Below are 24,815 nucleotides of genomic sequence, written 5' to 3' on the forward strand. Positions count from 1 at the left end.
TAAGCATATTCACAAATGTGGAATGTAAACTTCTGTACCTTAGTTTCTCTCTCCATAAAATGTAAATAATAAGACTTTCTTTACTCACAGGGTAGTGTGAAAAAAAAACTTGTTCATGTCTGGGAAGTACTCATATACTATATGGGAACTGTAGCAAAGACTATGAGTATATGGTTAAGGCTGTGGGCTTGTATTGTGGCACTTGACATCTCTGCCCAGGTAGGGCATGTGTTATGAAGAAAGGCTAACAGAAGACAGTAGAAAACCACAAGACAAATTTAATGAGTTCAGAAATTAGGAGCATGTGACTCCCCAAAATAAGAAGGGCAAAAGCTCTGAGCTCACAGAAAACAGAGAAGCTTATATATCCTTAAGCAAACAGCAAAAGACAGTGAAGAGGTATGATACAGTGGGGCAATGCCCAAAGGTATAGTCTATGGAGTTCAAGAAATCTGTACACCACTGAGAAATAAATCTACTCCGAGTAGAAATGACCACTATGGATGACCAGGGAAATGCAAAGAGCAATAAAACAAGAGAAATATGAGACCTATAAATCAGCAGGGTCAGTGCTGCAGGAATGGGTACAAGAGCTGGTTGTGTAAGAGAAATGCAAGAACAATCAACAAAGCTGCAACAGGAAAAGAAGATGGGAAAAGATGTGAACACAATAAAACTTCTTATACCTTTGGTATACAGGATGCCAACGTTTACTTGGTAAGACAGCTGTCACCTTCCTGAGCAACATGAAGGCTACCTTGACAAAAAGTGGGATATTGCTAGGGAAGTGATTTACTACTTGTCCCTCTGTATTCAGCAAGGACAAGTGGAAGGCATGTCACAGATTCTATGCATTTTCCAATCCTTAACTCTAAAGGCTACCATGTAATCAAGTTTATGATTAAAGCCACCAAAATAAAGAACTATTCAAAAAGTGAATTGTTTACATACCAGACGTTTAAAAAATAGATACCAAAGGATTCAAATCAGCCAGGAGAGTTAAACTGGCTGTGGGAGAGGTACCTGGGAAACATCACTTCATCCCAGACTTTTAAAGGAGAATAATGGGGGAAGAAGTATCTATAGGCTTCAGGGAGCAGTCAAGACAGCTGATTATCATTACCAGAAAAGCAAATGTAACTGAAGTAAATTGTCCTACTTCATCAAGTATAAAAAGAAAAAGTAAAGGAGTTAAGAGGAATATAAAGTTAATTTTAGCATCCTCAGATTTCAAGAGTACAGGGATTTAATGCTCCATGAGACATCACTGTGTGAGATGGGAGGTATGAGACTGAGCCTCTAGATGTTGGCTTTGATTACTGAAACCAGGTGGTGATAAAAAAACATGTAGAGATTGTTTAGGGTACAGGTGGATAATCAAGTGAGATGCTTATTTATTGAACTCTGTAACACTATGCAGCTATCACTTAAAAAGAAAGAGCACAAAGAAGTGATGACATCAAAGAAACAGCCACAACTGACAGCAAAGAGGAGGAAGGATTTTGGAAGCAGAAGATGTTTGCACTGGTATATGGGATTTAACCTGAAAAAATGTGAAGCTGGGAAAAAGAAAGTCAAGGTAAATGTGTCTTAAGGAGATAGCTGGGACAAGTCAGCATAGGAAAAATATCTGAGTCTAGCAGCCAAGTTTCTGTTTGTGTTCCTTTTTAAGGTTCAGGTAATGAAAGAACTGGGTGTGAACATTGCAACATCTATTTTTTTATATACTCTGATGGAGTTCATAACCTTCACACATGCATTTACAGTGCATGAGGAGACACAGCTACCTAGCAGTGGGACCCAAATCTTGTTTCACGCCAAGTAGGCAATTACTCTACAAGTGCTGCAGATATCTAGTGTCAAAAGCTGGTTCAGCACCTGTTTTCCTTGGGTATTTGCTGCTGTGGAACCTGAGCCTTGCTGGAGCTGGGTCACAGGTACTCCTTTCAGCTGACTTACCACCACCTCCCATTATGACAGTAATCTGGGATGTGGGGAAATTGAGTTCAAAGCTCAGTTTTTCTTCCTGGAGATGTTTCAGCCTATAGCTCTCCTTTTTAATGTTTTCTTAGATTAGGTTTTTTGGATTCCTCCTAAGGAAAGATTCTAATTTTTATGTATTGAAAATAGTCTACAGAGAGAACAAGAGCTGAGGGTGTCAACAGCTCAGCAAGACTGGCCCACGTGGCTCAGAGGCTCTCCTGCTGCTCATATTTCAGCATGACAAGAAATGTGGAAAAGACTGAATGTGTTAATACTGAAGTTTTGAGTTCCAGAATTCATCCAGAAGAGCTCGGCTGCAGGGAGGTAAGTAAGGGAAAACAGACAACCTTAACTGTATGTAGAGCTCTAGGATAATTTTTGAAAGAAATAACAATTCATATATATGGAGGTAAAGAAAATGTTACCTCTGAGCTTACTGCAGTAGATTGTGCCAGATTGACAGGTATCTTTCTTTGATTGAATGATGTCCTAGATAAAGGAAATGCTTAGTTTTGCTTAGAAAATATTAACTGTTGGTGAAGCTGGAGGACCTGAGGATTAGAAATGGAACTATGAGACAGAAGATTTAGCTAATGGGGAAATGACAGTGTTTGAGAGGGGAGGTAATGGAGAGCAGTTAACAGAGAAATTTCTCAAGAATCATCCTCAGCATCCCATGACTTGTAGAAAAAAGACGGTAGTGACTTCTGCAGCCACACCATGAGCAGAGAGGAAAGTCTGATGCCCCAGGGCCCTTAGCTCTTCACTGAATAGTGTCTATGGAGGTAGCCACATGATCCAGGTTAGGTAGTGAAGGTAGATACTTAACAGTGAGCTGCTGCATATAGCTTGCTTTCTTCTGGAAGAAGGTCTTCCCTTAATGAAAAAAAAATTACTATGTCAATGTCCCTGTTTATTTCAAACTTGTATTGTTGAGCTGTTACTGTAAATGACCTGTATATGAAGGTGCAAGGAAATAATCAGAATCCAGCTGCATCCTCATGCATGTTTTCATGAATCTAGCCCTCATAAAGGTAGCACAATCTTTATTAGCTTCCAATCGTGGCAAAGTCAATGAGGGATACTAACTTCTCACCCAACTCCTGTTGACATTTACCTATCTTCCAAGCAATTATTTTTGCAATTTTATGTTGTAGATTGTGAGAAATGAAGGGATGCTATACCTGCATCATTACAGCTGCAAGACCTCCTAGAGCTTTAAACTCTTTCATGCAGTCTAGATGTTTACACTCAAGACCTTATATTCCATCACCATGTGTGGACTTCTCTTTTAGGAAGCCCTTTCTGAACTTGCACAGTAACATATCAGGTGTAAATGCAAGGGCTGTCCCACAGCTAAATATTACACAAGCTTTATTTTGGAATAGGGCTCAGTAGGAATGAATTTACATGGTCAAAAAGAGCTCTCATTCCTCAGCACTGAGGCAATTTTTATCTCTGAGGGGCTTGGCTTTGCTAAAATAGTGATGCATCCTCAACGTATTGATTACAAAACATCACTTCTCCCCCCCCCATTTTTTTTTTTTCCTTCTCACTAATTTTGATCATGTAATAAGAAAAACCCAGTTATGTTAATTGGTATGATTCCTCCTCAAGGGCGTTGTGAAGCATGAAATAATTCCATTCATTACTGACAATGCAGGGACAGGAGTTTTCCCTTGAGGATCTGTCTTGTCTCACGATTTGGTGACCATACAGAACAGCAATTGGATTAAGGACATACTGTTTTAATATTAATAGTTTGTTGGGGAGGGGCTGGAGCATAGTGGGAAAAGAGGAAGCTTAAAGTTCCAGAGTTTATATTAGCCATTGAGGTTTTCAGAGACTGATTCATCTAACTGGTATTTATCAGGCAAACCCTGGGACTGAAGCATGTCAGCCCTGCTCCTATTTTCTTTTTAAAAGACTGCTGAGCTGGTGTTTGAAACATGCCATGGACCAGCAGAAACCTAAATTGATGTAAGGTTGCTCAGACTCATTTCTCCTTTTTTATTTTTGGGAATTTCATTTCCCTAAAATGTTGTAAGTGTTCAGACATGAGCTCCCAAACTGTCTCGAGCTCAGTTTGGTAATGGAGCTGCTACTACTGGTTTGATGAGGTTTGCCCTCTGCTCTAACAAGTAGCCCATAGTCTGCCAAGCAAACGCTGCAGTCCAAATGGATAACCATAGATGATTCTAGCTGAGGGGAAAGGGAAAAAAAATCCTTTTTTTATTTTCTTTTGCCAAGCTAGCAAAAAGCATTCATTGCCATTTTTGCTGCATTTGCAACATTTTCATTAGAAAAGTGTGTGGGGGGGTGTGTCTGTGGTTATTTTTTGGTGGTGTGTTTTTTTGGGTGTTTTTTTTTTTTTTCTTTTGGCAACCAGGCTGCCTTTGTGCAGAGGAAGTAAATCTCCTGACAACTATGTCATTTCCCTTGCTTCCAAACAGCTTCTTGTCTGAGGACACAACTTCCACTTGTCTCACTTAACATTTGGCTACAAAAGAGTAGGGAAGTTTCTGCCAGCTGTTCATCTGCTCTTTTCCTTGCTGTTCTTGGATGATGTTACAAATCTTTACCACAGCTTTAATTTTGCTAGATCAGCATGCATACTTTGGGCATTGTTCCTTCTGTTCCCTGGATAGATTTACTGGTTTGACGACATCCTTCCTTAACGCTGAAGAATAGGTCCAAGCCAGCAGTGACCCTTGTTGCATGGGTGTGTCCATTAGCAAAGTGCAAAACACTGAACAGCATTCAGATATGTAAATTGCTCTATCTCTTGAGCAGCCTCTGTGCTGAGGATTACACATAGGGAAAAAAAAAATCAGAAAAATATGTTGCAGATGAAGGCTGTGACAGGAGAGATAACCTTGTCATTAAAAGTCTCATAATGCAAGCACAACTCTCACAGAAATGGAAATAAGGATACCATGTCTTTTAACTGGATCGATAGAGATCAATGCAAAAAGCAATAACTCAAGAAATGGGTGCATTAACCAGAATAAGAACCAATATACTCCCGAGTTGAACCATGGCTCTGGAATTAGATATACTGAGGGGTTACAGACCATGTTACTAAAAGGGATTGAAACATAAACAAAAAAATGAAGCATAAAAATAATTACAGGCTTTCACTTTAATCATGTCATATGTTAGAGACTGAGATTTGTAGGAAGGCGGCAAAGGACTAAAATAGCTTATGAGCAGTGAAGGATCTATTTGCTCCTTGGGGTTATCTGCAAGTCAGCCCTCTGTAACAGAGGATGTGACTAACTGACTTGGAGGAAAAGGAGCAGTATCGGCAGTCACCTTCTCCAGGCTACCCTGTGTTGGATAGAAAGCAAGCTTTCCTGTTGCATGAGTAAAGGCTGGGAATATGTATTTCATACTTCTACCCACGTTTTGAGAAATAAGCACAAGAAAACTTCCCAACAGTTCTTGGTTTGATGAGCGTTTTGGAAAGGTTTGTGCAGTTGGAAGAATGACATCACGCCAAGCTAACACGCACACGAGAGCACCAAAATCCCCACTGGAAGAACTGTGGAGGGGGGGAGGAAAAAAAAAAAAAAAAAAGTTGTGGAGGAAATGTGACATGCAGGTATCCTGTGCACAACATTGCTGAAAATACTGCTCGATAGATGTCTACTCCAAAATTTGGAGAAAGCTGCCACTGTATGCAGCTCCCACAGAAATCACTGGGAGATAAAACTGCTTAGCATTGCTGGGGGAAAAAAGAAAAAATAACCAACAGGATATAGGCTTGTGTCTAAATATGCTGACTGTATGATCTTTTCTGGGTTTTCTGTTGCCAAATAGAGTGAAATCCAAAGTTACCAGGAGCGTATGTTTGCAGTCCTCATCCCTGCTATCGCACCCAAATTGCTCGTTCAGTTTCAATGCCTGGCTCACCGCGTTGCACTCTCCTATTGTTCTTGGGAAGATGGCGGTGAATGAGCTGCTGCATTGCCACTCTCCTGCTCTGCCTGCCACCAGAGCAGCTGACAGCGGAAAGCCTGTTTCTCAGACCTGTCTGACCAGGGTCTGTAAAGCAGAAAAGTCTGAGGTCAGCATGCTGTAGAAGGGAGGATCCCAGGCATTTACCTGACTCCGAAGCTGTTTTTTGCTGAGACTGAAAGCAAAAGCTGCACAGCACTATTCATCTGCTGGTCTTCTAGCAGTGACTGCTCTTTCCCTGGAACTGACAGGGTTCTCAGACGGGCCCCTGGTACAGATAATCCCTGAGGCAGAACAACTACTTAGAGGGATGGTTTCCAGTTTATGGTTTTAGCAGCCCACTGAAGAGATTCCTGATGGCTTATGTTTCATCACTGGGAGAACCCGCAAGAAAGCAGAAGAGGTATTATTGAAGAAACCAGAAATCAGTATCTGGAGTTGCAACTACACCTTTGAAGTATTCACTCTTCTGCCATAGAACAAGTATGAAAATCTCAGTAAGAGATACTTGAACCTCTTAAGCATCATATTCAGCAATAATGGCCTCTCATGCATATTTATGTACAGTACTCAGCTTTATAATGGTCACTTGAAAGACATTTAATTATTTTTTGCCTATGCACTAAGCTATGTGGAGTGTGACAAAAATGTTCCAAGGTCCAAAAATTAAAGAAATGGTCCTGGTATTTCCTGCATGGCAGCCAAAACTATATCCTGGGATTACATGAATTTATATACTTCTTGTTTCAATTAGTACGTATGTGTTTGCAAGGATAACCATAAAAGTAAGTAAAATAAAGTAGTTGCTACAGGGCTTCAATCAGGCTTTCCTGGAAGAATTTCAGGCAGATCCTAGGGCTTGGTTTGGTTTGTAAAACCTTTTTGTTGCACAAAACTTAATGTTATTCATTATGCACTGAAAGCAAAATCATATGACTACCATTTCCTAAGTAACATAATTATCTTATTGATTCTTATGGGCCAAAACACTACTTTTATTGTTAATTAATACTGCCAAATCTGGTTATATAATTCTGGATATAGGAAGTTCAATTTAATTTGTGTTTAGAAGGGGGGAAAGTATAAAAATAGATGCCTTGAATAAATTGTAGTTTGTTTTTTTTTCCCTTTCAAAATGTTAGTATAGGTATTCTTTTGTGCGATGCCTGTTCTTAACTATTATCAGCAAGGAGCAAGAAATATAGACAGTGACAGATAAAAATACCCTGTAAAAACATATTTAACAAGCTTTAAATAGCTGAACAGAAATGCAGAAGTCAAAGAAACAAAATCCTGCTGTTTCAGAACCAAAGTAATTTTATGGAAAATGAAAAATATACTTTCAGTAATTTCAAGAGCTTACAAGTTCATTCTTATTTTAAGTGGAAATATATCATGAAATTCTTAGGCAGAGGGCACATAAATAATTCTTGTCTGTCCCACAGAAGAGACAGTGTGAAAGATTCTTTAGACACTAGGACATACACTGACTTCTTGATTCTTTCAGTTCTTAGCCAGTGCTGTAATGAAATTCAAACCTGCTACATCTGGCATGCTACACTGTTAATTAGTTTTCTATTTATTTAGCAGATCTAGAAGTGGAAAGCAATCTATTGCCAGTGAATTGTTTGACTTCTCTGCTAAGTAGGCTGCATTCCAATCCTCTGATGTTGAAACTAGTATGAATCCAACTTTCATCTCATTGCCATGTCAAATTAGCACCAAGTAGATTCTAGATACAAAGACTATTTTTCTCTCTCTCTCTTCTCTTTTTTTCCTTTTTCCCCCCTTTCATTTGTAAAATATGAACAGTTCTTGGAAGTCAAGGAACAGAAGCTAGGCAATTTTTTCTGCAGCATCTCTTCCCTCTCATCCCTACTTGCTACAATGGGACACAGAGGCTGTGGTTTGTTTATATTGAAGAAGGAACATGATTTTAAACAGCCCATATTCATTAGGTTAAAAAAAATAATTCTGAAAGAGCATGAATAAACTACTGCCCAGTCCAATAAAAAAATCAGAATGTGTTGGCAAAGTCATGAGATTACTTTTGTACATGTTTTGCCATTTTCTATTTCTGTCTGTATGCTGCAATATATTGCAGCATCTAAGTGTGACATTCTGTATGTGACTTACTCCTGTCTTGCAGTGTCGACAGAGACATTGGATTGTGAAAGTATAAAACAAAGCCAGATGAAATTAGAAAAAAAATATGTCTAGAAATGAAGCCATTAATTCTAGCATACTGCTCTGCAAGAACTACAGTGTCTTAGAGTGGGGGTATGTGAGTATAAACCTGTACCCAGACTTTAGAGTTTGACTTGAACTTTTGGGGTTTTCTAAAATCTAGATAAAAACTTTGAATGTGGCTTTTGTATCAGGCTAGTCCTAAACAAGACACATTTATACAACATGCAAGCAAAATGTTGTACCAAACTTTATCAAATCAAAGATGAAGCTAGTGTTTTAGCATCCTTGATAAAGTTCTTGTCATAGGCAAGAGTTGTTGTTTTGAGTAATTGACAATGTCAGAAAAATACAATATATGCCATAGGACAGCAACAGAGCTGAGTTCAAGGGCACACTGGAGGTAGTGTTCACAAAAGAATAGCTCATTTCAATAGAGAAGAAATAAATCTCTTTTATTAGATCAAGTGATTATTATTTTCTTTGAAAATGTTTTTGAATTTCAGGTTGGAAACAGGAATATTGAACTTTGGGTTAAGTGCTGGTTGAAAACCCATCTATGTGAATTTAACTTTATTCCATTAATTGATTAGATGGCTTGAGATTCGTAGAAGAAAAGCTTTTTAAAAATTAAGGTGTGATACTTGGAAAGACAGTTCAAAGCCAGACCTAGACTCAGACAAAAAAGGTAGAAAGAAGAAGAGATATGAAGGAGGCAATGAGTGAAAGTGGATTAGGAGGGGAAAATGTGCTGTGTTTTGAACTGAAGGAATGTGATCTCAACTCTGGATAGAAAATCCAGAAAGAGTTAAGACAAGTATACCAAACTTCTTTTTGGATTTAAATTAATTTCTGTCTGTCTTTCTGCTGTTTAGGGGTGTGAGGTTTTGTTTTGTTTTGTTTTTCTTTTTCAGTGATAGATAATTTCTTGAGCTTGCTATTGTTTCTTTGCTGTCTTCCTCGCTCCTGCCTTTAGAAAGAGCAATCTAAAAAAACTGAGTCTAGGGGAAAAAAACTAGCACAGCACAGTGATATGTTTACTGGACTCATCAGTGACATGAATTCCCTAGTGCTGCTTGGAAGCCTCCAGCTCAGTGTTTCATCATGGTCGAAAAAGGAAACAAACAGAATAACTAATTTTCCTAATTTTTTTTTTTTTTTGGTTGTTTTCCTGGGTTCCTGGCATATTCAAAAGGAGTGAACACTGCTACCGAACAAAAACATGCCATTAAGTAAATGTTGGTTCTTGTAATGGATGGGATTGAATATTTGATAGTAAGGAACAGGAAAGAGTGTGAAATAGAACTTATTAATCTTTTCCAGTGTTCACAGAGCTGAATGGAGTGAAACAAACAATGGAGGTTGAAGGTAGAAATGTGATGGCTGGAGTTCTGATAGTGAAGCTCTTAGATGTATTATCATCTCCTGATCATTAGGAATAAATCCACTAATTTCAGGAGCCTTACATATTCTTGATCTGCAGTTTTCCCACATGGATAGATTATCTGTGTACACATATGAAACAGTTGCAGAAAGACTTCTGCTTATTATAGACTGTTCACAGTCTTCCTGTAAGTTGCCAGAGCTGAATCTCAGCCACATCTCCCCTTGTTTCTGCCTAGCTGAGAAAATTTGGCTTTATCATGTCTGTCCCTGTGTACCTGGGGTGCATAATACAGAGTGTACTTTCTTACTGATGGCTTCTGCCCCAGTTCAGAGGCAGCAGAGAGCTCATCCTGCAAAGAAAGCTGCTGCAGTGTTCCTCTTTTGGATCAAGTTATGAGTTTGTATCTTACTTTCTACAGCAGCATAAAAAAAGGGGGGTTGTCTAAACTCCCATATGCAATCAACAGATGCTCGTGACCATGCATGTCGCATAATCAATGAATGATAACTTATAAAATCTTTAAACCAGAAAAAAATAAAATCACAATTTCAGCAAATGTTTATCTTAGCTAGCTGCTCATTTTGATTTGCTATAGAAAAGAAGCCAGTTGTGTGTAAACTCCATCTGTTCTTATGGAGTAATATGTATGTGGTTGGGAGGGATATTTCAGCAGTGTTATTGGAAAAACAGAGACTGAATATGGCAGCAAGATTCCACTGCACACATAGAAGTGGCTGCAAAAATCAGCAATTCGACTTTTTGCAAAAATATTGGCAGAAGGAATTGATCCTTCAAGTGAAATGCATGCCTTGAAAGAAATTTTGTAAACTATTTATTCTTCCATTTTACCATGCTATGTAATCTGATTATACAAACTATGCCTTTAACTCTTGCTCATGAAGATGTTGCACTGAAACACTTCTCTCAGTGTTCAATAGAGAAAGATACAGTCTTTACTGGAACAGCGGAACAAAAAGCAGAGAGTTAAGGTAACATTTCATAATGTGACTGGCATAACTCAGGTTAATTGTTCTTCTGGTTTGTGATAGGTAGACACAGGACTTCTAGAACAAGATTTAGTTGAGAAACACCCAAAATATGAACCAATACAGTAAAGGCCAATTTTAATTGTAGGAAAGATAAAGGGTTTGCGCAAGAATAACATAAGGCATATATCTTTCTTGTTCTGTACTCTTTACTTCCTCATTACTTAAGCCCTTTTTAGTAGGGGTAGCTGGAGTATGAACTTAAATTCACAGCAGGACACTGCAGCCAGCAGCCTGTATTATAACAGGCAGTAACGGTCACCCCAGAAACCTCTACATTGCTTTGAGTCTGATGCAATTTTACAGAACTGGAGAACAACTGTCATGAAATCTTGTTTGTGCCAGGAGATCCAAATGAATTGGAGGAACAGCAATAGAAGACAAGGGAGGAAAGGAAGCCCTGAGCTCTACTTTCCACAAAATAAGCCCTCTGGAAATAAGATGGTGCCAGAATATCTGCATGTGTTGTTACGTGATTAAAAGGCCCTTTGTAGTTTAGGCAAGAAAGATCCTTGCCGTGGCAAGCTTACACGCTAATTGAAACCTTTGTGTTTGCACACAACACTGCAAAATGGAGAGATGTAGTACTGTAGTGACCATGGAAATGCTGTGACATTGGTCAGGTCAAAATATACATTTCAAAAGTATCAGCCATGACAAGAGGGTGGATATTACTGTGGGACATGGGGGGCATGTTACATAGGGAAGCTGACTGGAGTAGCACAGCTCAGGGAGAGTGGCAGTACAGGAGAAGCCTGGATAGTTAGATAGGAAAGAAACTGCATAGGAAGCATGAAGAGTCAGGAATTGTGAGATGTGAGGTGTTTATTGTGGGGACAGAAGAAGGAACAGAAGCATTAGAAAAGGGAGGGAAAATATCCTTTGTAGGTGGGAAAGTAGAGAATGCTAGACCTAGCAGATTATCTATACAATATAATAAGCAAATTAGGAGCAAAGGATAGAGGACTATCACTGCTTTTAATGATATCATCTAATCTATGTGCAGTATGCAATCTCATAGAGTTTATTTATGGATTTGCTAATAATAGAAGCACAGGTAAAATTGTTCATCTCTAAAGTTATAGGCCATTTATACTCAGCACAATAGGGGCAAAATTGGGCAAAAGTTATAGTGACGTGCACCAGTGTATAGTCTAACACCAAAAGAAGTGTAACTTTTAAAGAAAAAGTGAGTTAACTTGTCAGAGAGGAATGTTTCCCTGAGCTTCTGGATGTCTCAGGCTTTGCATTGTTTTCAATGAATGAGTGCATTCTTAAAATGTCTGCAGTTACAAACTTTCTTTTCCACAGCACATGTTGTCATGCTTCTGGCACTCTGTGTAACTGCCCACTCACTGTGCCAGTGCTAACCCATGCATGATGAGTGTTCTTCACCACAACACTTAATTATCCTGGGGTTAATTTTGTTATTTGCTCCAATTCTTTACATTTCTCTACTTCCATGTTACATTTTTTTTCCATGCTATCAAGGTTGGGATGCCTGTAAAACTATATGCTAAATCCCTCTGACTATAGCTCCTGACCCCTATATACACACACAGTGATGAACAAGTGCCTGCTTGTTTTGGAAAATGCTTTCTTCAGCAGGTGATCTGGCAGCCATGGCATTAGTTTTCTGCTTGCTTGCTTTTTGTAGTTTGCACTCCTATTCCTTAAATACATCACAGGTTCTGATGAACAGTTGTGTTTTTCTGGCAGTAAGGGAAAAAAAAAAAAAATCCTACTTCTCCCCTGCTGAAGCAGGGGCATTTCAAGAGAAGTGGTAAAGTCATCTCAGTGGTTTTTAAATTTTGGAAGACTGACCAGGCCTGAGAGGGTGGTGATGGGAAAAGGAAAAGAAATTTTGCCATGTTCTGAACCTGTGGAATGTCTTCTCAACATGCTTTTTTGTTTACCTTTCAGAAAGTGTCTTGTCTTTTTTCCCCAATATTTTTGAAGGATAGAGACCAACAGTGAGAAGAACCCAAGTTACAGCTCTACTTTTCCCCAACTCCCCTTCATTAAAGGCCTCATTATGCATTGGCCACTTCTGTGTTCTGGTGGATGGCAGGAAAACATGCATCACATCCAAATTATTTAAGAGGTTACCTATGAGGACATTGCGCACTATCCATCCTACTCCACTGTGTGTACAGTGACAGCCGAAGCAACCCCACTGATTTTAATACAGCGAAGTAATTTAACAAACGTGGGGGTTTTGTTTGATGTAGGATAATCAGGAATATGGAGATACACCTAAAAAAATATAAAATCCATTACCTTCTTTCTTGTGTTTGAATGTACCAGTTCATATCCACATGCAAAAAAAAGTTTGTGCTCTTACTTTTATGTCTCTTTAAAAAAGTAGTCATGTCATGAAGGAATACAAAATGCTGAGTTTGAAGCTGGAAGCTGGGATTGTTTAGTTTGGAGGAGGAGCCTGAGGGGAGATGTCATTGCTCTCTGCAGCTGCCTGAAAGGAGGTTGTAGTGAGGTGGAGGTTGTTCTCTCTAGTATCAAGTGATAGAAGGAGAGGAAATGGCCTCAAATAGCACTAGGGGAGGTTTCAATTGAATATTAGGAAAAATGTCTTCACTGAAAGCATAGTCAGGCATTAGAATATGCTGCCCAAAGAGGTGGTGGAGTCACCGTCCCTGGAGGTGTTCAAAATCATGTTGACGTGGCACTTTGAGAAGTGGTTTAATGGCCATGGTGATGTTAAGTCAGTGGTTTAACTCAATGATCTAAGAGGTCTTTTACAACTGAAAAAAATTCCATGATTCTATGAAATCCTGCCATCAGTGAATCAAAATGTCCATTGATGTCAGGTGGACTTGAATCCTCCCTCTGGTTTAAAAACAATGTTTATAAACTGATGGCAGTATAAATTCACCATTGACTTTATGCTCAAATATTCTTACTTCTGAATTACAAGAACCTGAACAAAAGTAGCAATTTGGTTTACATCCCAGGACAGCAGTATAACTGAGGCCATTTTCACACAGGAAAAAAATGGAGCCCACAAATACTCAGGAAACCATTTTGAGAAAGTGAAATAATATTGGTACAGATGCAGGTAAACATTTTCACAGGTTGCAACATGTAAGACTGCTCATCCTGCTCTTCCTTGCTGGCAAGGATGTATTCTCAGAGTAAACAGATCTCCTTGTTCTGCAGCCCTGGGCACAACACAGGCAGTCCCATTTCTGATCTGTCAGTTTCTGCTCCATGCAAAAGTAGAGCAAACAAAATCTCTTCAGATAGGGAGGGCTGTGGCTTTTAATTCTCTGCTAAGATCGAAATCATACAACATATTTTGCCATTTATGTAGACTTCTATGAATAAAGATACCAATGGCCAGAAGCTGTTTCTCGAATTTTAAACCAAATTATTCTGAAAACAAAGTAGCTGAAGGTAAATAAATTTGAAATTCAGATTTTAATTTTTTTTTTTTTTAAAGAATGGTCTCCTAATTGGTGTTGAAGCTTAAATATTTGAGCTTGTTTTTTTTCTCTCACTTCCTTAGATGTTAAATGTTTCAGAAACATTCCCCTGTTATTACAGTCTATTAAATCAGACATATCAAAAAGGAAATGTTTATTGATATCTTGAGATGTGTGTCTAATTAAGGTTGTGTTGCTGTGCATATTTCATATTTAAGTAAACGTTTCCTGCAATTTGACTTTAATCAGATCTGAAGGGCCTCAATAAGTAATGGCTCTGTCACTTACTGTTTCTCCTTTCCCTGGACTATGGGAGGATATTTGCAGTTACTGTTGTCTTTTTTTTTTCATTATTACTTCAAGTAATTTTGCTGTGCTTGGGTTCTGCTTTTTTTTGTGCTATCCCTCATCCCTGTGGTTAACGTCATCCTTCATGATTTTTTTTTTCAGTGGTATTGTTTAAATGACATGGTATCTAACCTGATCTTAAAAGAGAATTTAAAGATTATCAGAAAGAGACTAGCTACTACTATTTAATCTGTGAAACACTGTCAGGTTTTGGTGAAATATTTATGTGTATATGGAAATGTGACCAGGTTTTTAGAAGCGTCATCTATGACGCAAGAATAAGTTTGTTTAACTATAACATTCTGTCAAATAGTTGTGTAATAGATTATCTTAATTCTGCTGGAAGAGGGATGCAGTAATGCAGAAGTCTTTTGCACAGTATATTTAAATATATACATATGCACACTACTACATATTACTATATTTACAGATTCACACTTAAAGAAATATATATATGTATTTGTGTGGGGAGATGAAGATTTCTCTTTATCAGGCTTTTCTAAATTTTGTTGATATTTCGTTGCTACTCTAATTGGTGTACTATATAGTAACTTTAAAGCTAAGATCTTACTGTAATGGATGGCCTACATGTAACAGACAGTTTTTTATTAGTGATACAATAACCCAAAGAGACATAGCAGATAAGAAGAGGGAGAAAGGAAAAAGTAGTTGTTCCCTACTAATATGGCATGTAACAATAGAACAATCCAATTCTCTGCTCAAACTCGCAGGAAGTGCATACTGGTCAATGCGATTCAAGTGTTAGAGAAGGCCCAGGACAATTTTCCCCAAGGCCAACTAACACTTTTCCCAAGGCTTCCTGGGCACTGTTCAATAGGTGACCATGCTGGGCTAGATGAAATCTTAACAGTATGAACACAGCCAGGCCAGGGTGCCCAGTATTGTAGTCACAGTTGGTTTCTGATCCTGTTTTTTTGACATTTTAGAAGAGATGTAGCCAGAAAATCTGTATCAAAAATTGACATTAAATCCAGATTTCTCTCCTTCTGGTGCCTTCTGAGATCACTGCCCTCATTTGTATGACATTATTCTTAAAAAGCATCCTGGCAAAATGACTAAGGCAGTGTTTAAAGAACAAGACAAGCCTTTTTATTTTCCTCAAGCATCACAATATGTTACTTGATTTGTTTTCACCTTTTTGTATGTGTGTGTGTGAAAACCAAGATGACAAATAAAACAGAAGACAATGATTCAAAAATAGACTTTTTGAATGCTTGAAAATTAGATCATGTAATTAGTACTCAAGAGCATTGAGCATTGACACTTGGTAGCATTACACTTGTGAGAACAAATTCAGTTCAATTTAGGGACACTAAATGATCTTTAGGAACAATGTTTTAGGTTTATATGAGCTTTCTTTAATTGCCAGTATTCAACAGTTCTTAAAAATTCTCACACTTAAAGAAAATTCATGAGAAACAAGTTAGCAATTGTTAGTGCTTAAAAAATGGCAGAAATGGAATGGTGACACATTGTTTTGTTCAAATAATAATTTTGTATTTATAAAGTGTACAAATTCTACTGGGGAAAGTAACAGATAAGCAAACAGCTATTAAACAGAAGCCTGTTCTTCTGCCAGTCCTGCTTTATGTGGAGAAACTCCAACAGGAGAGAGCAGGATAAGAACAATACTGTTTGGAAAAGAAAACTCTTACAAATCCACTTTCCTTCTTCCTAATTCAGCACTGTTGATATTGGAAACTGCTTGACTGGAAGAACAACTGTTAACTTCTTGATGATTTTTGAAGAAATCTGGAGTTGATTTGTGTAAGATGGAGGAATGATGTTATGTTTTCCATTACTAGCATCATGCAGCCTTCCTGTTAGACAACTCAACACTTAGAGGAGTTCTATACTGAAGGTAAATACATCTTTGTGTCTAAAGACAGGCTCGGGCTCCTTTATCAATTAATTCATGAAGGTTGGCTGTCTGAAAGCTGTTTATGGAAACCAGATTTGTCCAGAAGTCCTAACAGAACTATGCTCACATATTGCTTACATATGAGAATAAAAAAGAATTCATCACCTGGAGTAACTTTAAAAAAAAGTGTAGACCTGCTATGTAAATATTCTCAGATACGATGAACAAACTCATCCATAATTTTTTGGTTAATATTAAGGGAGAACATCCTTTGAGAAACCTCTAAGGACTTTGGTAACTGTTCAGCATATAGTAGACTTTCTGTCTCCCAGGACTTCTATCAGCAGAAATCAAAGCATCTGTGAGTATCATAAGAAAACAACTTCCGTGTTGTACATCTGAATTGTTTACAGGCAAAAGAGGAATGCTGTAAGTACATACATTAAACTCACAAAAAAAAAAGTTGTCATTCATCTCAGTGCCATCCACAAACACACCTTCAATCTGTGACATGACTCTGTTACACTTGTATAGAATAGAATAGAATAAACCAGGTTAGAAAAGACCTCCAAGATCACCAAGTCCAAGGGCAAGAGCTAGACTTCTCAAAGCTTAGGCAGTAGTAGATTCCCTTTAGGATGCCATGAATCAGCTGTAGGAGATTTTTTTGGGGGGGAAGAAAAAGAAAGGTCAACTTATTCAGGAATCTATTTGTTAAAAATCCCTTCCTAAAGATTAAGTTGAGCTGAAGAAAGTTTGTTTCTGGAAAACACATGGCTGTATATCACTGCCTTCATATAAAATGTAACATTTCTGAATCAGCCTTGGGGAAAATGAGGATTGCTAATTTTTAGTGCTTAGCACAAAAGGTGAGCATTAAGATAACTTACCTGTTATTTCCAGTAGTGTGTGTGTGTCTTGGTTTTAATTATTTATTTTTTTGTTCTTCTCCTATCAAACAACAAAAGAGATTTCTATTGTTGGAAATCTTAACCTCTTTGGTAATCACAACAGCACTGTGATTTGTGGACTTGGTGAGTTCCATGAATTTTTTCTTCAGGAACTAGGATTTTGCACTGGGACCTAAAGTCTGAATCCATTGCAGGGCTCTGATTCTGGACAGTGAAGAATGTGCTCCCATTCTTGGTTAGTTTTGAACCAAAACTTCGCAAAGCAGAAGGTCATGAGGTAGGTTTGTGATCTTGCCTTTAAGAGTCCACTGAAAACGTTATTGGTTTATTTGTGCATTTTCATCTTCTAGAAGCATAGCTTGTTCTAACAGTTCAGAAATCTGTGGATGCAAAAAGGTTTCAGAGGAAGAAAATAAGCACTCATCTTAGGTAAGTAGTTTGTGTCCTGTATTCTATTTAAACAATGTAAGCTAGCTAGTATTATTTGCCTAGGCCCTCCACAGGCAAATATAAGTAGCTTCATGTTCACAAGCCCTGGTCCTCATGCGGGATTTCAACCACCCTGACATCTGCTGGAGGGACAACACAGCTAGGTACCAGCATTCCAGGATGTTCCTGGAATGCATAGATGACAACTTCCTCCTCCAAATGGCAGAGGAACCAATGAGAAAAGGTGCCATGCTGGACCTTGTTCTCACCAATAGGGAAGGGCTGGTCATCAATGTGAGGTTCAGGGATAACTGTGGCTGCAGTACCATGAAGCAATAGAATTTAAGATCCTCAGGGCAAATAGGAGGATGTATCCCAAGCTTACAACCCTGGACTTTAGGCATGCAGACTTTGATCGCTTGTGGGATCTGTTGGCCAAAGTATAGTGGGACAAAGCCCTAGAGGGAAGAGGGGCCTAGGACAGCTGGTCAGTGTTCAAGGATCACCTTCTCCATGTCCAGGAGCAAAGTATACCCACAAAAAGGAAAGCAGGAAAGAATGCTAGAAGACCTGCCTGGATGAGCAAGGACACCCTGTCACACAAAAAGAAACCCTACAAGGAGTGGAAGAAAGGACAGCTGTAATGGGGGCCATATAAGGAAGATGCCTGAGCAGCAAGAGACCTGGTTAGAAAAGCTAAAGCTCAGTTCGAATTAAATTTAGCCAGGGAGATCAAGGGGAACAGTAAACATTTCTATAGGTATATTAACGGTAAAAAGAAGACTAAGGAAGGTGTGGCCCTCTCAGAAAGGAAACAGGTGAGCTGGTGATGAGTGACATGGAAAAGGCTAAGGGTCTCAATGACTCCTTTACCTCAGTCTTCACTGTCAAGGGCTACAGTTGCACTCCCAGAATAATGGAAGATAATGGCAGGGACTGGAAGAAGAAACTGTCCACTGTGAGTGAAGATCAGGTTCATGACAATCTGAAGAACCTGAAAGTGTTCAAGTCCATGGGACCCGATGGGATACACCCACAGGTGCTGAGGGAACTGGCAGATGAGGTTGCTAAACCACTCTCTATTATATTCCAAAAGTCACTGCAGTCTGGGGAGGTCCCCACTGACTGGAAAGGGGGAAGCATAACTCCCATTTTCAAAAAGGGAAATAGGGATGAGCCAGGGAACTACAGGCCGGTCAGTCTCACCTCTGAGCCTGGTAAGATCATGGAGCAGATCCTCCTGGAGGCACTGCTGAGGTAGGAGAATAATGAAGTGGCACAATCAGCATGGCTTCACCAAAGGCAAATCCTGCCTGACAAACCTGGTGGCTTTCTATGACAAGGTCATATTAATAGATGAAGGCCAAGCAACTGACATCATTTACCTGGACCTGAGCAGAGCCTTTGACACTGTCCCACACCACACCCTGGTCTCCAAGCTGGTGCAGTATGGGTTTGATGGATGGACCATTCAGTGGATAAGGAACTGGCTTGATGGCCGCACCCAGAGGGTGGCTGTCAATGGGTCTATGTCCAAGGGGAGGCCAGTGACAAGCGGAGTCCCTCAGGGATCAGAACTGGACCAGTCTTGTTTAACATCTTTGTTGGCAACATGGACAGTGGCATTGAGTGCACCCTCGGCAGCTTTGCTGATGACACCAAGCTGTGTGGTGCAGCAGACATGCTGGAGGGAAGGGATGGCATCCAGACGGACCCTGACAGGCTGGAGAGGTGGGGCCCATGACAACCTCATCAGGTTCACCAAGACCAAGTGCAAGGTCCTGCATCTGGGTCTGGGCAATCCCAAGCACTGATATAGGCTGGGCAGTGACTGGCTTGATAGCAGACCTTAAGGAAAGGACCTGGGGGTGCTGGTGGATGGGAAGCTTAACATGAGCCACCAGTGTGCACTTGCAGCCCAGAAAGCCAATCACATCCTGGGCTGCATCAAGAGAAGTACAGCCATCAGGTTGAGCAAGGTGATTCTCCCCCTCCACTTTACTCTGGTGAGACCCCACCTAGAGTACTGCATCCAGTTCTGGAGCCTCTGTTACAGGAAGGATCTGGAGGTGCTGGAATGTGTCCAGAGAAGGGCCATGAGGATGGTGAGAGAGCTGGAGCACCTCTCCTATGAGGACAGATTGAGAGAGTTGGGGCTATTTGGTCTGGAGAAGGCTCCAAGATGACCTTATTGTGGGCTTCTGCCTGCATCAGGAACAGTGTGGCCAGCAGGAGCAAGGAGGTCATTCTGCCCCTGTACACTGCACTGGTTAGGCTGCACCTCGAGTACTGTGTCCAGTTCTGGGCCCCTCAGTTTAGGAAGGATGTTGACTTGCTGGAGCGTGTCCAGAGAAGGACAACGAAGTTGGTGAGGGGTTTGGAACACAAGCCCTATGAGGAGAGGCTGAGTGAGCTGGGGCTGCTTAGCCTGGAGGAGGCTCAGGGGTGACCTTACTGCTCTCTACAACTACCTGAAGGGAGGTTGTAGACAGGTGGATGTTGGTCTCTTCTCCCAGGCAGCCAGCACCAGAACAAGAGGACACAGACCAGGGGAGGTTTAGGCTGGAGGTTAGGAAGTTCTATACAGAGAGAGTGATTGCCCATTGGAATGGGCTGCCTGGGGAGGTGGTGGAGTCACCGTCATTGGAGGTGTTCAGGAGGAGACTTGATGGGGTGCTTGGTGCCATGGTTTAGTTGTTTAGGTGGGTTGGATTGGTTGATAGGTTGGACGCGATGATCTTGGAGGTCTCTTCCAACCTGGTCTGGTCTATTCTATTCTGTTCTATTCTATTCATCTTAAGGGTGCTTACAAGAAAGCTGGTGAGGGACTTTTTAGTGTGTCAGGTAATGATAGGACTAGGGGGAATGGAACAAAAATAGAAATGGATAGATTCTGATTGGATGTTAGGAAGAAGTTCACCATGAGGGTGGCGAGACACTGGAACAGCATGCCCAGGGAGGTGGTGGAAACCCCATCCCTGGAAGTTTTTAAGGCCAGGCTGGATGTGGCTCTGAGCAACCTGATCTAGTGTGAGGTGGCTCTGGCATTGGCAGGGGGGTTGGAACTAGATGATCCTTGAGGTCCTTTCCAACCCTAACAATTCTGTGATACACAGGTCAGGAGTCCTCTTCTCATCAGGGTTTTCTGGCTCCTCACAGCTCAGACGGGAGAATGTTCTCAACTTTAGTGTGCTGTGTACGTCTACGGCACCTACCTCACACTCGTTAGCTTTTCAAGTTCTTGTATTTTCCTGTGCCATTTCCTTTTGGCCAGACAGCATCTTTCATCATCATTAATATGACATTCCAGTGGGCTACAACCACTTGGGATTGTGGGTTGCTTTTTCTGGTCTTTTAAATAAAGGCATTTTGCGGGACTCTGACACACCTGCTTCCTGTCTTAGGCCTATACTTCATCTATCTTAGCAAGCCCCAAGAATTACTTTCAATAACCTTCCTTCTGTGCCACTTGTCTCTTTAGGAGTGTTAAATAGCTTAAAGGGAGCCCCAAATTCCCACCCCTACTGAAGCCAAGGACTCTCACAACTGTTTTTTCCTTACTGCCCTCCATATAAAAGCTTTCTGCAATGTCTGCTCCTACCACTACATCACTCTTCAGTGTTGTCCCCCAGATTTTCTGTTCTTTCCAACCCCTAACTTTGTCAAAGCTTATTCAGTAGCTTATCTCCCTGCTGCTCTATTCTTCCAAGATTTAACACCTTGATGTAGTTTCTTCATTCACCTATCAATCTATTGTATTCTGTACATGTGTATATACAGGAGATCCTTCTTCCTTTCCCTGAAATTCACCCACAGAATAAAAGAGGCCCCTACAGAAAAATCCAGGTAAGTTAGATATCTTCATAGTTAAGAAGAATAAAACTGATTTTTTTTGATCACTTTTATGATTAAGGAGTACTTCAACAATATCTAAAATTGTATGTGTGGTTGCAGGTGGCAGTGTACAATTACAGGGGAAAAAAAAGGCAGGAAGAAAATGCAGATGAAAGGATGAAAGGCTAAACAAAACCAATGCAATTTCAATTGTAAGATTTTTTTTTTTTTTTTATTAGGTCATGTACAACTTTACTGTCTTAGGATCTACTAATCAAAACTTTTCTCACTTAATCCTTTGGTATTACAGGCAAAGTCACTGAAAGTAACAAAGTCAGTACGTGAAGATCATAAATAGTAACTTCAGAATAAATGAAATGTAGATGGCTTTATTGGATTTAATTACACATGAAATTGAATACCTTGAAAACAAAGTACAGTAAGACAAACATACTTGCTAGGGTAATGTTTTATGAAATTCAGATAGACATAAATATGAAACCCAAAGCCTAGAGAGAGAAATACTACTGTAATTGAAAAGCTAGAAGTAAACATTCTGCAATTGTGTCAGTAATTTTTTAAATGACAGGACAAAAGCACATTTTAAGATCTCATGTTCTGGTTCATGAATATGAAAGAATTTACTGTCCCACTTGTATGAGTTAGGGCTCTGTCTGGCACAGCTATGTGTGAATCAGAGAATAAAAAGGGGTAGAAAGAATGTGAAGATGATTAAAGGCTGAAAAGATTAGTCTTGTCAGCATAGTACTAAAATAATATAACCGTATGTCAGTTCTAGTATTTTAATGCAACAGTCTTAATGTTTCTTAAGTTAGTTTTCAACTACACATTCTGAAAACAAGTTCATGTTCTAGTATATCCAGCTATAATCTCAGTAAATTCTATGGATCAAAAATATTGTCAGAAAATCCCTCAATCTCATGAAATCTAACTCTCTTAAATAGATGTACTGAAGTTGGCAAAATCATAGTGCAACCTGTTTCATTTAATTGACCTGTAACTCAATTATACAACTACACTTTTTATCACAAAAAAATACATACATTTTTTACTACTGATGTTGCAGGAAACAGGACTGAAGCTTAGCCTTTTCTTCATGACTGAAAACATACACCCATTTGAGACTTTAGACAAGCTTTCATTTTTCAATTAACATGTTTTATTTCAAATTTATTCAGAGCTCAAATGAGTTACTTTTGCAGCTGAGGAAAGCCAAGATGAAACTTTGTTCTTTTGTGCTCAGCCATACAATTTATTTTTCTCCTGGCAACAGATTTTTAAATCTCCTTGCCCCCCCCCCCCCCCCTTTTTTTTTTCCATGGGAACTGTTTTAGTAAGTACCGACATTAGAGCTGACAATGCTTTGTGTGTTGTGGGGTTTTTTTTTGCCTGGTTTCTGTGTCTGTGTGTGCAGGCATGCATTCATTAACGTAATTTCTCAACATTCAACAACAGTGCATCATAAACCAGAGGAAAAGAGCCTCATAAATATTTAGATTCTCTATCTACCTTCCAAAACTGAAGTGAAAAAGAGTATTTAGTGAGGACTTGGTTTAAGTTAATCTGCATATGAACTGAAAAGGGGTACAAAAGGATGAAAAGGTGGTGGAAACGAGCATACAAACCCCACAGTCTCCAGGGGGCCATTCATCTTGTTCTTGTCAATACAAACCCAGTCCCAGTGCTTGGCTGTTTTCTGCGCATGACCCAACAGAGTAGCTTTATAAAGACAATGCTGCAAAGGATGTGCGTGCTTTCTTCCTAGTTTTGTTCTATCGTGTAATTTTTCCAAAGAAACAAAATATTTCAGGTTTTGAAAACCAGAAAAATTTTTCCAAATGCTTCTCTACTTGTTTGTGGTCCACACACTGACATAAAAACTGAAAACATTTACCTAAAAGGATAACTAGGTTATATGGAAAGTAGTTGCAGGTAACTTACCAATGAATGAGTGGTAAGGAGCTCACAATGTAGCTTAAAGCATAGTAATACCTGCTGTGCAGCTACAAAGACACAGAATTTTGACTGAGTACTAAAACTCCACTATTTCTAACAAACATCATAAAAAGACCAAAATTACAGATAAAAAGAATAGATCACCAATAAAATGTGGCATTTAGTATTTTCATAATTGAAGTCACAAAATTGTTTAGACTGGAAGGAACCTCTTGAATCCAAGTGCATATGTGACTAATGCATCCCAGTAATTCTTTTATTGCATGGTCTCAGATCAAATTAATTTTGAAGGATTACATCACATTACTTACACCTATTTACTTGACTGCTGTGCTTAGGTATCCTTTTCAGACAAAGGGCCATAAAAGCCACTGAATAGTAGTCTGTAATTATGCACCAATAATGGTTTCATACATAACAGAATTTTTCATCATAAGCAGCCAAGAGAGCAGGTTTTTTGGTTGTTTTGAGGACAAAGAATGAAATAATGTAACTCACTCAATTCATCATGCTCCACATCAAACATATGAATTGAATAACAGGAGAATTACATTAATACTATACAAAAAATGGTAATTTTACTCACATAATATGTTTACAATACTTATCTTAGTACATTGCTAACCTTCCATTTTTTGAGATAACAAAAAAAAATTTCAATTTTTTTTTTCCAAATTAATCTCTAGTTCAGACTCCTTAAATGAAATAGACTTTTTTTTTTTTTGTTTTAATTATTTTTTTGGCAGTAGAGTTTGGGGTTTTTTTGGGAGGTGTTTGCTTCTTGATTTGTTGTTACCAGAACTCCCCAAAACCCTATTACGTGGGCATCAAGTAGAGGCTTGAGCAAGCTGCTATGACTTCCCCCACTAATCACTGTTGTCACTTTAGCACAAAGGACTCCACCTACACAGACCAACAGTGATAGATAATTATTTTCACTACTGACCTATAAGACAGGTGCATTCAAACTTCAAAATGGGATAAAAGATCAATTATGCTTCTAGTAATGAAAATCAGATGGATAGCTATAAAAGGACTACCTGAAAGGAAACCCAGGAAGTAATGTATACTTTATCTTTCTAATAGGAAAGACCTCCTTTTGGCATGAGAACTGGCTTTCCAATTATGTTATGACTTTTAAAAAGCAAGTATAAAAATCTAGATTATGAAGCACTGTAGGGCCTCTTCTCCACCTCTGAGAAGTGGTTTGTCAGTTTCTGAAATAACAGGGACTTTTCAGACCTCTCACAAGGGTAAGAAGGAAGGCTGCCTAATTTGGATTACTTAACACCTGTTTTCATGCTGACCTTTAATTGAAATAGAATTGCAAAAATTAAAAATTACTTGAGGCAAGGCAGGAAAATAGTTTTATGTAGAGTTCTTGCCATAACCTTAGAATTTTGAGCTTTTTGTCAGACCAGACCAAAT

The 24,815-nt window shown here is 39.2% G+C and overlaps 1 long non-coding RNA gene across 9 annotated transcripts in view; it reads right to left on the reverse strand.

The window, feature by feature from the left end:
* Window positions 1-24,815, reverse strand: part of LOC137448464 (uncharacterized) — a 106,201-nt gene that overhangs the window by 74,266 nt on the left and 7,120 nt on the right. The window contains exon 3 of one of the 9 annotated variants that reach the window (XR_010989107.1): window positions 17,127-17,187. The exons of the other annotated variants lie outside the window; for them this stretch is intronic. This is a non-coding gene — a long non-coding RNA (uncharacterized lncRNA). The remainder of the gene's footprint in view (window positions 1-17,126; window positions 17,188-24,815) is intronic. 9 annotated transcript variants of the gene reach the window in all.

Source organism: Melanerpes formicivorus, unplaced genomic scaffold (genome assembly GCF_026170545.1).
Source record: "Melanerpes formicivorus ecotype bairdi unplaced genomic scaffold, bMelFor1.0.p_v2 SCAF_2, whole genome shotgun sequence".
Taxonomy (NCBI): domain Eukaryota; kingdom Metazoa; phylum Chordata; class Aves; order Piciformes; family Picidae; genus Melanerpes; species Melanerpes formicivorus.